This window comes from Festucalex cinctus, chromosome 2 (genome assembly GCF_051991245.1).
Source record: "Festucalex cinctus isolate MCC-2025b chromosome 2, RoL_Fcin_1.0, whole genome shotgun sequence".
Lineage (NCBI taxonomy): Eukaryota > Metazoa > Chordata > Actinopteri > Syngnathiformes > Syngnathidae > Festucalex > Festucalex cinctus.
Window position 1 is genome coordinate 12,024,322 of NC_135412.1, and position 16,494 is coordinate 12,040,815.

The following is a 16,494-nucleotide window of genomic DNA, read 5'->3' on the forward strand; positions in this document are numbered from 1 at the left end:
CGGCTTGCTGTTTGAAGATTAGATTTTAATACAGCACTTTGACTTCACTCGAGTTGGAAAATAATCACAGAGGAAAAGCAAATTAGGAATTATTTCATACAAGTGAAATTGATTGTGCCTGTTTGCCCTTGACAAGAAAGGTTTGCACAACCTGCCATGTTTGGGTTGTTCCGGGCCTGAGTAATTCGTCGAGGCTGAGCCAATCATTTCAAAAGTCCGTTTAAAGCACCTTAATGTGGATTAGCTAAAGTATTATCATACTTGAAGTAGTACTTAACGTATACCATAATATGAGACATACTTTAAAATTAGAAACGCGATTAGTGTCAGGGAAGATTACAATTATAGAATTATTGAACAAAGAAACCTTTTTTTTTTCTTTTCAAATTAGAATTCACTCAAATTCACTTACAACTTTTTATAGTAAAATCAATCTAAGGGTGTGTTCACATACACAACTTAAATTTAAAAGAACTGTGGTGGAATTTCTCATGTTGGGCGGTCGGTTATGTGCACTTTCGACCAAACCCTGATGTCAACAAAGCACAGAATAGAGACACGCTGTACTTTTTCAGGCGAATGTTGTTGTGGTACAAATACATTCATCTGAAATATGACTGATGTATGCACCAAAAAGACAGCAAATGGTGTAGGTTAATCTCACAACTTTGGATCGAACCCAGCAAGCAAAATGTTTTGTTTTGGGAATCTGAATTTCATTCAACTTTATGCATATGATTTTACTTGATAATCTTTAGTTTGAGGTTAAAGATATTGGTGTGAATATTAAATGAGCCAGAACTGAATATGAAATGCAAAATGCCTCATGTTTAGTGGATATAAAAAGTCTACACACCCCTGCCTGTTGAGGATCAACCAAGAACAATCAAACTTATGTTAACTCATTTGTTCCCAATAACGTATACATTTTTTTTTTAAACGTAAAGTGTCCAAAAGACGTAATTATACGTTTTTCTGTTGTTGTTGTTTTTTTTTTATGCTAGAGCATACAGAAGGCTTTGATGCAGCCACTCAGCTGCAAAGAACAGTTGCAGAAATGGTAGTTATTACACAAACGGCCAGCAGGTGGCAGCAGAGCAAAGGAGATCAACCAGGGCCATGTTGAAAAAAAGCTCAATTACTCACAATTTTAAATAGATTTGTGAAAATTGATGAAACTTAGCTATATTCTAATGCTAATTGTGCAAAACAGAAACAGATAGAAATATACTTTTTTTTCCTGATGAAAGAAGAGACTTTAATCTTTCTTGTGATAGGTTCCATGTTTTTATTGCACTAGAACACAATATTCTGTGGGCATGGCAAAATCATTCAAAATCCAGTAGAACAGCTGGGAGCGAACAGGATTGCTTCTGTGAAAATGTCTGGGAGTGAATGAGTTAAAAGGGAGTCAGCACATACTTGTCACTATTTAAAATGCCTATGATTGACCCTAAAAATTATTCAAATTTTCTGTGAGGCTTTTTTCTTACATTTTTTGTTTCCATCTGAAACTTTTTGTGCCAACAAGAGATTGTTACGACATATACTTAACAGCCAGTACTTGCTGTAAATCCATGCGACTCCTTCATTGTTGCTGTCATACTTTTGGCAACCCAACCCTGACCAGTTTTCTTTTTGTATTTTCATCAATTTGGGGGGGGGGGGTCCATTTCTTTGTACTGTCACTGTTGTGCTGTATTTCCTCCACTTGATGAGGAATGTCTTCACTTTGTTCCACGGTAGAATACTGTATGGAATGCCTTCGAAATTATGTTGTACCTTTCTCCTGACTGACTCCTTTTGAAGAGCAAGATCCCTCTGATGCTCTGTTAGCTCTCTGTAGCTCGTGCTGTAAGATGTGACGACAACAATGTCAGGAAAATATACTACACCAGCTCAACTTTATTTGGGTTAATCAGAGGTACATGGTGGCAGGTGCTTGCTGACTCCTTTGGAATATTAGTTTTCATTTGGTTTATTTTGAACACAGTTATAGGGTAAGTTCATTTCTTCAATTTTATTGTACTCTTCAAAAAGTTTCATTTTTTTCCGTCACAAAAATCTGTCATTTGAACAATACACTGTACTGTATCTTGTGATTCTAATTTTTTTTTTCTCTTTGTGAGTTTGTTGTCCATACCGTATTGAGTTGACAGATCAGAGCATTTTTAAATTTATTAATGCACCCTGTGTTGACTGAGTTTTATATTTCTTTAGCAATTGAGAATTATATTGAATGCCTCGAGCAAATACTAAATGCAAGGAAAACAAGTTCGACTGTGATAATTTGAACGATGATCATAAATGAAAGTTGCTTTCCAAGGAAATTGATGTTTTTGTTCATTCTTCCTGAGCTACCCTGCTGGCACGCCTGTAACATGAATGCGTGTACTATAAGTATTGACTTAGAGACTAGCTAATTGAAGACACGGGGCAGGCTTGTGTGACACGTGCCGGTACGAGTGGGAACAATAGCGGCCGCGAGCCCAAAGGATTGGGTTCGTCTTGCCAGCCATCACGGTGGCTCGTGGGGGGACAAAAATAGTGCTCCGTCTGTTGCCAAGGTTACAGCATTGACAACATGACGAGGCCATTCATTCTCAATACTGTATCTCCCCGGCCTTCTGTGAGAAAGTGGCGGCTAATCTTAGCCCTCAATCTGCGCGGCTGTCATTGTGAAGAGGGGAAGCAGAGCAGGTAAGGAATGAGAGTAGCTGGGTCAGCTTCGTCCCATTCCGCTCATCCACTCCCCCCTCCCCCTCCGCTATCTGCCAGCACCCCACATCCTCTTCCCAGGCAGGCCACGCGTGTACCCTCAGCTTGCAGATAAAACGCCAGCCCTCCCATTCCAGCCAGCGTGAGGTGTTTCCGTGCAAATCTGTGTCCTATTGCATGAAGAGAAAGCATGAAAGCCAGCCGGATGATATTCACAATATAACTGTAATTGAAAGATATGTTATCGTAACTATTTCAAGCAGGGGGAAGTGCTATCATGGAGACAAGGGGAATAAGGAGATCCTTTTTTAATTAAAAAAATAAAATAAAACAGTGCTCAAAGGGGCAACTAGAGGCATGTTTGGCATGAATAAGTTGCCTCCCCCTCTTCTTTGTATGGTGACACTGACAAATAGTGCTCCGTCAGTGAAAAGGAGACTTATCTTTGATGGGTAATGAATTCAAATCACGGAGATGAGCGTGCTCTTTGAGGTTCAGGGGGCTTTAGCTGAAAGTCACATTATCGCACGCCAACAAATGGAAGGCGCTCTGCCCTGTTGTGCCGTCACCCACTCCAGGCACACTTGTTCTGCTGCCCCCTTGTGACTCCAACTTTCAGGTTGTGAAGTTGCTTTTCAAGCGAGCACCTTCTTCTTAGATAGTGAGGCGAAAGGAGTTTTGTGAACCACAATTTGCTACAGTCGAGCAATAGTTTAGCTGGTACACCTGTTTTAAGCAGGGATGTTCGATACCACTTTTAGTACTCAACTCCTTAGATGACACAAGGACTTTTGATACATAACATTTGTACCATTTTCCTTAATTTCATGATATTAATGGCCATTTTCTATTCTTCTAATTATTCATTTCTACTTCCAGATCATAAAACAATCACATACCAGTATCGGCTGCTGTCGCATGTACCGATAACCTTGAAATAAGGCTGGATATCGGCACTCTCTCATCCCTCGATTGAGCAGCCAAACTAGCTGAGGGCACCTGCAGGTCACAAGTGATCAACAGGGCTGTACAAAATTCTGAATTGAATTGAAAGTGACCCCAAAATTCCAATTCAATTCTTGAATTTGAATTAAGATGGCAAACAGGAAGCAAAATTGCAATTAAATTTCAAATTGCAAGAAGGATAATTTTAAAAAAATGACATTCAAAGAAATTCACAGTGTAGCTTTGCAGCATGTAAGCCCATTCCCAGCATGATTTTTATACAAATATTACTTTAAAGTTTATGTGCACAACACTTAACTATAGTACATGTTTGATGTGATGGTGGATCAACACTTCACTGATCAGAATACCTCGCTTACGCTAATGCTGCATTCGAGGAAGGAGGGAAGTCGGACTTTTCCAAATTCATTCCAGAGGTGTGCACGGCAACGCCCATTTGAACTCACAAGTCCGATTTGCGAAGTCAGAAAAAAAAAGGACCCCAACATCACTGACTGGCTCCAATCTTACGTCACTCGACATTGGTGAGCCCCGTAGATACAAAGACCATGAATGGAAAAACACAATTTACACCATTATAAACATATTTATCTATTTATTTATTTGAACATCAATTTAGTTATTCAAAATAAGTAACTTCACATAACCTAAAGTGATTTTTGATTTTGAGTGTGTTAATTTATTGTAATAATCCATCTTTGTTGTTTACATTCGCCTCAAAGGCTTTGAGGTTGGAACTGGGAGAATCCAAGTGGGATACAGTCTTCCCTCGCTATAACGCGGTTCACTTTTCGCGGTCTCGCTGTATCGCGGATTTTTTTTAAAGTGCAATTTTGCATATTTTTTTACAGTAATATACCCATTTTATAAAATTTATGAAGGTTTGAACATTGTCAAAGTTTGAACAAAAGAGAAATGTGAAAACTGACACGAAGCGAGGAGGTAGGACTCAGACGCAGAGTGACAGTTGGCCAACAAGGCTGCAGCTTTAATCAATTCGAACCAAAAACACCTCTCAAGGAGGGAAAAAAGGCAGAACAAAAAGAGCTCCAAACTGGAGAATAAACAAGGGCACTCAAAAACAGGGACAACTAAAGGCGCTCCGCTAGGGAGGAAAACAAGGGGCAAACTAAGGGCGCAAGACAAGGCAAGGCAAGACATCGAACAAGGACTGTGAAACAAGGACTGTGAGGACGCTTCCATGCACTGAGATGTGACACTTCGGCAACGGAGGGGAGAATGCAGGTGGCTTTTATGTCCGGGTTGATTGGGAACAGGTGGTGGTGATCATGGGCGTGGACCGGTAATCAGTGAGCTGCAGGAAGGGTAAGTGACCTGGGATGAGATGAGTTAGTAATTTCAAAATAAAACAGGAACCTGACTGTGACAAATAAAAGCTTGACCCGCCACTCTGGTGGCGGCGTGACAGTACCCCCCCCTCAACGGCCGGCTCTCGACGGCCCAGGAATCTCGGGGTGTTCATCATAGAATTCATCGATGAGGGAGGGGTCCACGATGAACCGGGCGGGCACCCACTGCCTCTCTTCTGGCCCGTAACCCTCCCAATCCACCAGGTATTGGTGTCCCCGGCCCCGCTTTCTGACGTCCAACAACTTTCTCACTTTATACACCGGGCCCCCCTCCACCATCTCCGGAGGGGGCGGCGCAGGCTCGGGCGGGACCAGGGAACTGTCCTGGACTGGCTTGACCTGACTCACGTGGAAGGTGGGGTGGGCGCGGAGGGATCGAGGCAGGCGAAGGCGCACGGCGGCAGGACCTATGGTCTTGGCAATCGGGAAAGGCCCCACGAATCTAGGGGCCAACTTTGGACATGGTACCTTGAGGTGTAGGTTCTTTGTGGACAGCCAGACTCTTTGACCTGGCTGGTACTGTGGCGCGGGCCTCCTCTTCCGGTCAGCAGCTCTTTTCATTCTGTCCCCTTGACGCTGTAGTGCCAGTCGAGCTGCTGACCAGATTCGGCGACACCTGCGGACCATTGCGTGGACCGAGGGCACTGAAGCTTCCTCTTCCAGGTCCGCGAAGTAGGGAGGATCGTAGCCGTGAACACACTTGAAGGGCGTGATACCTGTAGCAGATGTGGGGAGAGAATTGTGCGCGAGTTCGACCCATACCAGATTTTCGCTCCATGATGATGGGTTTTGGGAAACCAGGCACCGGAGTCCTGTCTCTAGCTGCTGGTTGAGGCGTTCCGCTTGTCCGTTGGCCTCCGGGTGGTACCCGGAGGTCAGGTTTGCCTTGGCCCCTAGAGCTTTGCAAAACTCTCTCCAGAATCTTGACACGAATTGAGGTCCGCGGTCTGACACAATGTGTCGAGGGAATCCATGGACCCGGAACACCTGGTCAATCATGACTTCTGCAGTACGTTTGGCTGAGGGTAGCTTGGAGAGTGGGATGAAACGGACCATTTTTGAAAAGCGGTCGACAACAGTGAGAATGGTGGTTTTACCGTGTGAAACGGGAAGTCCAGTGACAAAGTCTAATGATATTTCGGCCCAGGGTCTTGAAGGTACAGGGAGCGGTTGAAGAAGGCCCATCCGTGGTTGTGTCGATGTTTTGTTTCTGGCACATACTGGGCAGGCTTTGACGTACTCCTGCACCGAGGCCTCCATGGAAGGCCACCAGAACCTCCGGGCGACGGCAAACAGAGTCCTGCGGGTTCCTGGGTGGCAAGACAAACGAGCGGTGTGTGCCCAATGGATCACCTGAGCTCGCAGGGTTTCTGGTACATAGAGCCGTCGTGGTGGACACTCCTTGGGAGGGCTCGTGTCTTTGAGGGCCTCCTTGACCTCCTCCTCGATTTGCCAGGACATCGTGCCTATTACGCAGTCTTTGGGAAGGATGGGTTCAGGTTCGGTCACAGTGGTATCAGGATCATGAATTCGTGATAGTGCGTCGGCTTTGATATTCTTGCTTCCGGGTCTGTAGGTCAGAGAAAAAGAAAATCTGTTAAAAAACAAGGACCACCTGGCCTGTCGGGGGTTTAGTCTTTTTGCTTGGCGCAGGTACTCCAGGTTGCGGTGATCTGTCCATATAATGAAAGGGTGTTCCGCGCCCTCCAGCCAGTGCCTCCACTCTTCTAGGGCGACCTTTACAGCCAGCAATTCTCGGTCTCCAACGCTGTAGTTGCGCTCGGCCTTTGAGAGTTTCCGAGACAAGAAGGCGCAGGGGTGCACTTTTCCATCCTCCTGGTTCCTTTGGGATAGGACGGCTCCGACGCCCAGATTTGAGGCATCTACCTCGACAATGAACTGGCGGGTAGGATCGGGCACTCTGAGTATTGGAGTCTCTGTGAAACGTTTCTTGAGTTGGTTGAATGCGGTATTGGCTTCCGGGGTCCAGGCAAAGCGTTGCTGTGGAGAGGTCAAGGCATGGAGTGGAGCTGCGATGGAGCTGAAGTTGCGGATAAAGCGTCTGTAAAAGTTGGCGAATCCCAGGAATTGTTGCACCTTCTTCCTGGATTCAGGTGTGGGCCAGTCCCTGACAGCGCTGACCTTCTCCGACTCCATCTCGACCTTGCCCGGGGATACCACGAATCCCAGAAATGAGATGGTGTCGGTGTGAAAAAGGCTCTTCTCAGCCTTTACATAGAGTTGATGGTCAAGCAGGCGTTTCAGGACTTGGGTAACGTGGTGCTGGTGGGTCTTCAAGTCCGGTGAGTAGATCAAAATGTCGTCCAAATAAACATATACGAACTGGTCGATGAAGTCCTTGAGCACGTCATTAATCATGGCCTGGAAAACTGCTGGCGCATTCGTGAGTCCAAAGGGCATGACTAAGTATTCATAGTGGCCTCTGGGAGTATTAAAGCCGGTCTTCCATTCATCCCCTGCACGAATACGGACGAGATGATAGGCGTTTCGAAGATCTAATTTGGTGAACACCTTGGCTTGCTGGAGCTGGTCAAATACTGAGGACATCAGAGGCAGAGGATAACGGTTCTTGACTGTGATTTCATTCAAAGGGCTGTAGTCAATACAAGGACGTAACGAACCATCCTTCTTGCCCACGAAGAAAAAACCAGCTCCAGCTGGCGATGACGATGGCCGTATAAGTCCTGCTTTCAAAGACGTGTCGATGTACTCATTCAAGGCTTTGCGTTCGGGGCCCGAAACCGAGTACAATCTCCCCTTCGGAATGGAAGACCCAGGAATCAGCTCAATTGCACAGTCATAGGATCGATGTGGGGGAAGTGACATGGCCTTGGTTTTGCTGAACACCTCCCTGAGAGGATGATAGCAGGTGGGAACGGTGTTCAGGTCCGGGTATTCCTGGTCATTCACAAGAGTCACCTGTCGGACGGCAGCGGGAGGTGCCTCTGCCGCTGGCCGCTCCAACCCATGGTGTTCACAGTCCTTTCCCCAGTCCAGGACTTGCCCCGATCGCCAGTCGATGCGGGGGTTGTGCAACTGCAACCAGGGGTGTCCCAGGACCAGTGTGTGTGATGGGGAGCGGAAGACATGAAAACGAAGGAGTTCTCTGTGCTGCCCAATGTGAATCTCGAGTGGCTCTGTGACATGCGTGATGAGAAATAAGTCTTTCCCATTGAGCGCCCTGGCCCTCATATGGGTGGAAAGTGGCTCCGTGCCTGCCTGCAATCTTTCCACCAGACCCCAATCCATGAGGCTCTCGTCCGCTCCAGAGTCGATGAGAGCTAGTAGGTCTGTGGAAATGGCATTGCCGGAAATCGTGACTTGCGTGAGTTTTCGGTTCTTGACCTGTTTGGGAGTCTCGGAAGTCACCGGAGGGCCTCGCTTGGTAGGACAAGCTACCACCAAATGTCCTCTTTCTCCACAATAGTAGCACCGCCCCTCTTGACGACGTCGCTGGCGTTCATGGTGAGTCAGTCGGGCGCGGTCCAGCTGCATCGGCTCCTCGCCAATCTCGCTGGACCTCCCCATGGTGGACGACTGGAGAGGCGCCCCTTGTGGTGACTCCATTGCTGCGGGGTGCCGAAAGAATTCGGAGCCGGTCCTTCGATGGTGACCGCTGGTGTGCATGAGATCTCGCCGTCGGTGATCGATGCGGATGGCCAGCGAGATCAACGAGTCCAAGTCGCTAGGTAAGTCCACGGGTAGTAGGAGTTCTTGCATAGCGGCGGAGAGCCCCTTCAAAAAATGATCAAAGAGGGCTGTCTCATTCCAGCCACTCTTGGCCGCTAGAGTTCGGAATCGGATCGCATAGTCATTAACCGATTCTCGGCCTTGTCTGAGATTACTTAGCTCTCGAGTCTTTTCCCGATCCATGTTGGTGGAATCGAAAACAAGACGAAGTGCCCTGCTAAACCCGGCTGCATTTGAGCAAGTCGGGGAGTGCCGTGCCCATTCCGTGGTGGCCCAGTCTCTGGCTCGTCCAGTCAGATGTGAAATCATGAAGGCCACACGGGAACGGTCGGTGGGGAAAGCCTGTGGCGAAAGTTCAAAATGTAAGTCGCATTCGGTCAGGAATGCCTGACATTGTCCTTGGTCTCCCGAGTATCGCTCCGGGGAAGCCAGTCTCAACCCCGCCCCGGTCAAGGCTGGAGTTGGGTTCGGTGGTTCTGCGGTCTCTGGTTTCGTGATGGCCGGCGTGGAGTGTCGCAGGTGGCTCATTAGCTCCTGCACCTGTCCAGCGAGCTCTCCCATCCGGGTGACCATCGCCTGCTGGAGCTCCTCTGTCTGCGACAGGCGGGCGGCCTGTCGTCGAAGTGCAGCCTCCAACTTCTCCGCTGGGTCCATGCTGGCCGAAGTGTACTGACACGAAGCGAGGAGGTAGGACTCAGACGCAGAGTGACAGTTGGCCAACAAGGCTGCAGCTTTAATCAATTCGAACCAAAAACACCTCTCAAGGAGGGAAAAAAGGCAGAACAAAAAGAGCTCCAAACTGGAGAATAAACAAGGGCACTCAAAAACAGGGACAACTAAAGGCGCTCCGCTAGGGAGGAAAACAAGGGGCAAACTAAGGGCGCAAGACAAGGCAAGGCAAGACATCGAACAAGGACTGTGAAACAAGGACTGTGAGGACGCTTCCATGCACTGAGATGTGACACTTCGGCAACGGAGGGGAGAATGCAGGTGGCTTTTATGTCCGGGTTGATTGGGAACAGGTGGTGGTGATCATGGGCGTGGACCGGTAATCAGTGAGCTGCAGGAAGGGTAAGTGACCTGGGATGAGATGAGTTAGTAATTTCAAAATAAAACAGGAACCTGACTGTGACAAATAAAAGCTTGACCCGCCACTCTGGTGGCGGCGTGACAAAAACATGTAAATGCCTCAATGAGAAAAGTGTATAAATTGTGCGGTCGGGGATTTTAGAACCTTAAAACATTTATAAGAATTGTAAAACATAAAGCTAACTACTTCGCGGATTTCATTTATTGCGGGTATTTTTTGGAACCTAACCCCAGCGGAAAACGAGGGAACACTGTACATCCAACATCTGACCTCCCTCAAATGCAGCATAAGCCTCTAAAATGGCTGCCCAAACATTTTGGACATTTTGTTCGGCGCACACTAGTGGCATGCTGTCACATTGTTACTGATATGTACAGTATGTGATGAGAATGAGTTTCTCTGAATTTCACTGAATTCATTTCCACTTCTTGCAATTCAAAGTCATCCATTGAATTGAATTGTGAAATTCTGAATTCTGCACAGTGCTGGTGGCCAAGCTCATACTGTACATATTACAACCATCCATCCATCCATCCATCCATTTTCTTGACCGCTTATTCCTCACAAGGGTCGCGGGGGTTGCTGGCGCCTATCTCAGCTGGCTCTGGGCAGTAGGCGGGGGACACCCTGGACTGGTTGCCAGCCAATCGCAGGGCACACAGAGACGAACAACCATCCACACTCACAAGCACACCTCGGGACAATTTGGAGTGCCCAATTAACCTGCCATGCATGTCTTTGGAATGTGGGAGGAGACCGGAGTACCCGGAGAAGACCCACGCGGACACGGGGAGAACATGCAAACTCCACCCAGGAAGCTGTACATATTACAGTTTTTTATTTATTTATTTTTTATTTTTTTGTGCCGAACCATTGTATTTTTATAACGGACACTGTTTTCCAAATGTGCACAAACCCATTTCTGCTCAATTGCTCCCAGTGGCAGCGGCAAATAGATTTTGCGGCGATATTGTGCAAGGGGAGATGAGGAACAAGCGTGAGTGAGGGGAGAGAGACCTAGTGAACAACTACAAGACGAGAGAAAAGAAAATGAACGTGGGGCTGGATGGGATTTTCTGCAGCTGAGCTAAGAAAAGCTTTGAATGTATTTGAATCGCAGGCTTGATCTGCCAGCAGCCTATTTTATTAGCTGCTTGACAGTGCAGCATATTGTTGGGATTACAACCAGCGCTTGTGTAACGCTGCGCTGCTACCGTCGAAATTTGCCTTTGAGCGTTCTTAGCAAGCCTCTGTCTCTGTCTAGTTTTCCTCTTTTGTATGCAGAGAGTAGAGCGTTTTAGTGTCGCGGATCACATGTCAGGAAACAAATATTGAGACAATTAGATATTCTGACCTTGTTCCTTTCTTCCCCTCATTTGTTACTTGGGATTTCTCATCCTAATATCTGGAGAGAATGGAGAAGATATTCAAATGAGTTCTTTTGTAATGGGTAATGTTATAGCCAGGCTTTGACATTCTTCAAACTATTAATTGAATAAAAATGAATCATGGCCTCTTGAGTGGTGTACAACATATCCCCCCTTCATCCCCTGTGCATTACTTTGTCGTTATCTACGGCTAATTTATGCCCGTTGGAATTTGAAAACGTGCACGGTGAACTGAGACTCTTAGTGCAATCGTGGATGTGCCTGAATTACAAATGGTCTTGCAGGATTAGTTTGAATTCCGCTTCATTCTTCAAATGAGTCGTAATCGCGGGAAAACCACTTTATCTCCCTTCCTTACTCTTCCTGTGAAGAGACAAGGAGTTGAGTATTTACACCCTGGGTGAAACTTAAATATTTTACAAGAAGAAATGTCTTGCCTTGTTCATTGTTATTGATAGAAGATGCCTCAGGCCGTTGTCTTTTAAGCATCCTTCATTAATGGCAAATCTTGTGAACACATGGGGTGGATTTGTCATAATTAAACCAAGGCGGGCTCAATAAAGGTGAGAGTTCATTTAGGATAAACATCTCTGCCGTTAGGAGACATACACAAATAACTCTAAATCTAGTTGCAGAAACATGAGGGGATAAAGTAACTCCATTAAATCTGTTGACTCTCTAAAGCTTTGATGCATTTGTTGGCTTTTCTATCATTCCAGACATCATCAGCGGCCCCGCGATTGAATCAGACAGTGCCCAGATCCTCAACATTGCATGCACTGAACACTATTGAATTGCTTGCCTTGTAGATCCGCAGTCCTAACTTCTTTAGACTATATTGAATTTACCATCCCAGGCAATCGATATTACTAAGTTTTGCAGGCAATATAGGAGTCCACCCTCACACATTTACCCACTGGTTGGTTTCTCCCCGATTGCTTTGGAATTCACTGGCAGTCATGCACAAAGTAGCAGATTCGGAGTTGTTAGAATAGAAATCCATAGGAATTGTGCAGATACGGTCCATGGGGTAAGACAGAAAGAAGGTTCACGTTTGCCTTTTAGCGCATAGTCCGTTAACATTTGAGTCAACCTGGAGACGTTAGTTGTGATGCCGTGCAGAAGAGGAGAAGCGCAAGCGGACTATTTCCTCTCATTTATTTTGGAAATCCAATGCAGTCCAGCGCTCAATGAGACACAGTCTGGAGCATCATTGTCTCGTCTGAGCGTCTATCTACGATAACCGTGGCAGCAAAGTTGCGTATTGCTGCGGCTTTTACGACATTGAGATTCACCATTGGCCTCCTGGGTAATGAAAGGCCTAATAAATGATTCCATCAGAGTGTCTGTGTGTATCTGGGATGCAGTCAGGCTCAGACGTGCCCAGTCTCCGGGCACACATAAGGGGAGGGATGCCAATGCTGGCAGGCCTGATGAATGGGTGGCACGCCGCACCGTGACAAAGACGAATGTGACAGCCCCCGTCCCGCAAAAGGGGGGAGGTGCTCAACTACCGAGGGGCCAGCATGTGACACTGACCACCTCCCCTTCTCAGTCACATCCCCTTCTGGCGGATCTCAAGGTTGTGACAGAACCTGAGGATAAAAATCCAGATTACCCTACTCATGGGATTTACACTCGTCCCCAAACAGCATACACGATGAGGTCCATATGTAATTGGACAATAACACAGATTTTATGAGTTTGCCCTTATGACCTCCCAAAATGGATTAAAAAAAACAAACAATAAAACTCAACATAATTTGTCATATAGTATTTCGATGAAAAACCTTTTCGTTAAGGGGTGCCTGAAAACTGGAGATTCTGAGTTTATTATGCCTTTAAGAATTAGAAATCCTTATTAGACTTGGCCTGAAAACACATTTATTAAATAAAAAACACACACACACACACATTGTAAATGTTCTTTATTAGATTCTTTGGGCAAGGCAAGTTTATTTGGGCAAGGACAGCTTGTATTGGAATGAGGCAAATATACGTATAAGTATGGAAAGGGAGAGAACTAGATCATGGTCCCAATATGGATATATAATGTATGCATATGGAGACAGACTTTATAGCATAGCTTTTATGGCTGGAATGGGCCATTGGTATCAAATGATGATGTGACTGCTGACATACGTAACAAGATGAATTATGACATTCATGACTTTACTTTTTTCACATTAAGACAACGTTAACAATAAGGGTTAACATATTCCTATTTTGAAAATGAATTCACCCAAACTCTCAAGGACACGGTCAAGATTTTAGCTTATTAAAGGTAAAGGAAACATACAAGCATGAACGGAAGGCACTATAGGGCTGCTCGATTATGGGGAAAAAAAAGTAGTAATCACTATTTTGACAATAATTGAAATCACAATTATTCAAACAATTATTATTTGGTACAAAACAAGAAAATGTTTAAGCATTTTAAAATATTAAGACCAATTAAAAAATAGAAACATTATAATTATGTAAGTTCTTTTGGGCCAAACAGAATTTATAATAATATATATTTATTTATGTTGGCAAAAACTTGATGCTGGAGTGTAGCATGTGCACATTGCAATAGGAATCATTTAGTTTTTGGTATAAAATAAGAAAATGTAAAAAACCAAAAACTATTAAGACAAATGCAATTCTTTGAAACACCATAATTATGCAAATTCCTTTTGGATGTTTTTTTTTTAATTTAAATTAGTTGTAGTAAAAAAAAAAAAACAGGTGCAAACGTATAAATTTTAACAACTAAAAAAAATAGTATTAACTCGTTGAATGCCAGCCATTTGCAATGCTGCCAACCCCTCAGTGCCAGCCATTTTACAAGATTTTAATCCATTTTTGACGGCCTACAGAATATTGTGTTCTATGGGTATATAAACATGGGACCCACCAAAACAAAGCTTAAACCCTCATCTTTTATTACAAAAAATTCTCTCTAGCATTTGTCATTCTTGAGTAATCAGCAGTAGAAGAGAGGTAAGTTTCACCGAAAATCTTGTTTTGACAAAAATAACGGAGATATCGAGGGTTTTGTGAAAAGATGCATTTAAATAAAATATTCAACTTTGAACTGACCGAACTGACCCGACCAGTACTTATCGGGCACTGCTATACAGTATAACCCACGAGGCAATAGATAGTAGAGGCATCATATGACGTGGGCTGATACATGCACAGTGAAAAAGTCATCTTGAAGTTATGAAATTTAGCCTGGTACCAAGTTCGTGCTTACCTTCATGGCGATTGGCGATGCCGTTTGCCCGTCTTTGATCGGTGGCGTGAATACGTTTGCCCACGGCGATTCATCCGGTGAAGTCTGGAGAATCCGATGGCTTGACGAGGGGACGTTTCAGGTAAAAAGCCATATGACGCTTGCTATGTGGCTTCTTTGGCTCAATGTGGTGTCATACCTCGATGCAGTTTGCCCAGGAAGCGTCATCCGGTGAACGGGAAAGTCAAACAGACGCACGATCGCCCGGTGGCTTCCCACGTCTTAACAAATTGCTAAGCTAATGCTTCTCCACATGCTCCACCTACTTCTTCTACTCCCCCTACATGCTGGCCCTCCTCTCATCAAAGCTACTGTGGCCATCTGCTGGCAATTACACCTCATTACAATTATTTTTTTCAGCTCAATACTTGCTTGGGGACTTGCATGAGTTTCTCCTACATCCAGTGCATTTAAAAAAAAAAACGCAAAACCCGAGTTAATTCGTGGATGGGGGCGAGCCACATATATTAAATACCCGAGTTAACTCGTGGAGGGGAATGAATGAGTTAATAATCTTATTTTACCATTATGCTGATTTTGTAATTTTGTTTTCTACAAGGGGCGGCACGGTAGTCGAGTGGTTAGCACGTCCGCTTCCCAGTTCTGAGGTCTCCGGTTCGAGTCCAGGCTCGGACCTTCCTGGGTGGAGTTTGCATGTTCTCCCCGTGCCCGCGTGGGTCTTTTCCGGGTACTCCGGTCTCCTCCCACATTCCAAAGACATGCATGGCAGGTTAATTGGGCGCTCCGAATTGTCCCTAGGTGTGTGTGTGACTGTGGATGGTTGTTCGTCTCTGTGTGCCCTGAGATTGGTTGGCAACCAGTCCAGGGTGTCCCCCGCCTACTGCCCAGAGCCAGCTGAGATAGGCGCCAGCAGCCCCCGCGACCCTTGTGAGGAATAAGCGGTCAAGAAAATGGATGGATGGATGTTTTCTACAAGAGGTTTTCATCCAAGTAGGTGGACGGCAGGATTATTTTATTTCAAATCCATTGTAGTGATGAATGAAATCATATACAGGCCCTGAAATGAATATCAAGCTATACCCAAGGCAAAGGAATTCATCATTAGTTTCTTTTTCAACCGGAATTATCACAATAGTCTGTGCGAAATGGTAAATAGAGGAAGGCCTGTTCCTTTATTTGGTTTCCAAAGTGATTAGCGGTGGGAGGAAATTAAAGACCGCAGATCAATAGTAATATTTGTTTTATATTATGCAGGTGTCTGCACGCCCGCAGTCTGATTTTGGTGACTGTCTTCTTCAGAGAAACACAAACCGATCTATTAGGTGGATCACTCACACTTCATATGAACATGTACTTGTACTAGCCCAAGTGCCTGTCAGTAATCATGTATCGCTCGTTTTGATCCCATCTAAATGCCAAGAGGGTTTTGTGTTTTATTGGTTTTGGTTTGAAAGATTAAGATGCTACATGCTGGGTATTCTGAGTTATTATACACACAAATCGGCTGAAGCTAGAGTAGAGCTGCATTTTGTCTGAAGACAGCCTCCTTGACCTCATTTCCAAACTCCTCAATAGACGGTGACATCTACTCTGGGCAATAGGGGAGGGCCCGGTAACTATCCCATCTAAGACGGGCCCCTGATGAGTGGGGAGAAGCACCAAGGGCGGCGTCAATGGGAAAGCGAGATAATTAAGAGGCTTTCGCTGTTAACAGAGAAGAGACGATTGGTTTCTACCGCGCCCTCTTCTTTTCATGGCCCAGTCCCGTGGACAGGCTGCTGCTTCAGCCCGAACAGGCGCTGTACTTGCCTATTAATAGACTATTGAGTGGTATTGATCTTTAGCTCATGTGACACTTAAGATACAATGAGCCATAGATCCCAGTATAGAGCCATGGGTTTCTTTTCACTTGACTACAATTGCATATGATTACGGGAGTTGGAGGCTCAGGCAGGCCGGTCTATCTCGGTGTAACGACGACCAGAGCTGTAAGAGCTGCAAGAGATGTAA

At 45.4% G+C, this 16,494-nt stretch overlaps 1 protein-coding gene and 1 long non-coding RNA gene across 6 annotated transcripts in view; one reads left to right on the top strand and one right to left on the bottom strand.

The window, feature by feature from the left end:
- camta1a (calmodulin binding transcription activator 1a) overlaps positions 1–16,494 on the top strand; it is a 374,375-nt gene that overhangs the window by 120,962 nt on the left and 236,919 nt on the right. The gene's annotated exons all lie outside the window — the stretch shown is intronic.
- On the bottom strand, positions 1,275–14,762 carry LOC144014994 (uncharacterized). Its single transcript, XR_013282665.1, has 2 exons — positions 14,485–14,762; positions 1,275–1,852 (listed from the first exon to the last, which is right to left on the bottom strand). It is a non-coding gene; the product is annotated as an uncharacterized LOC144014994 (long non-coding RNA).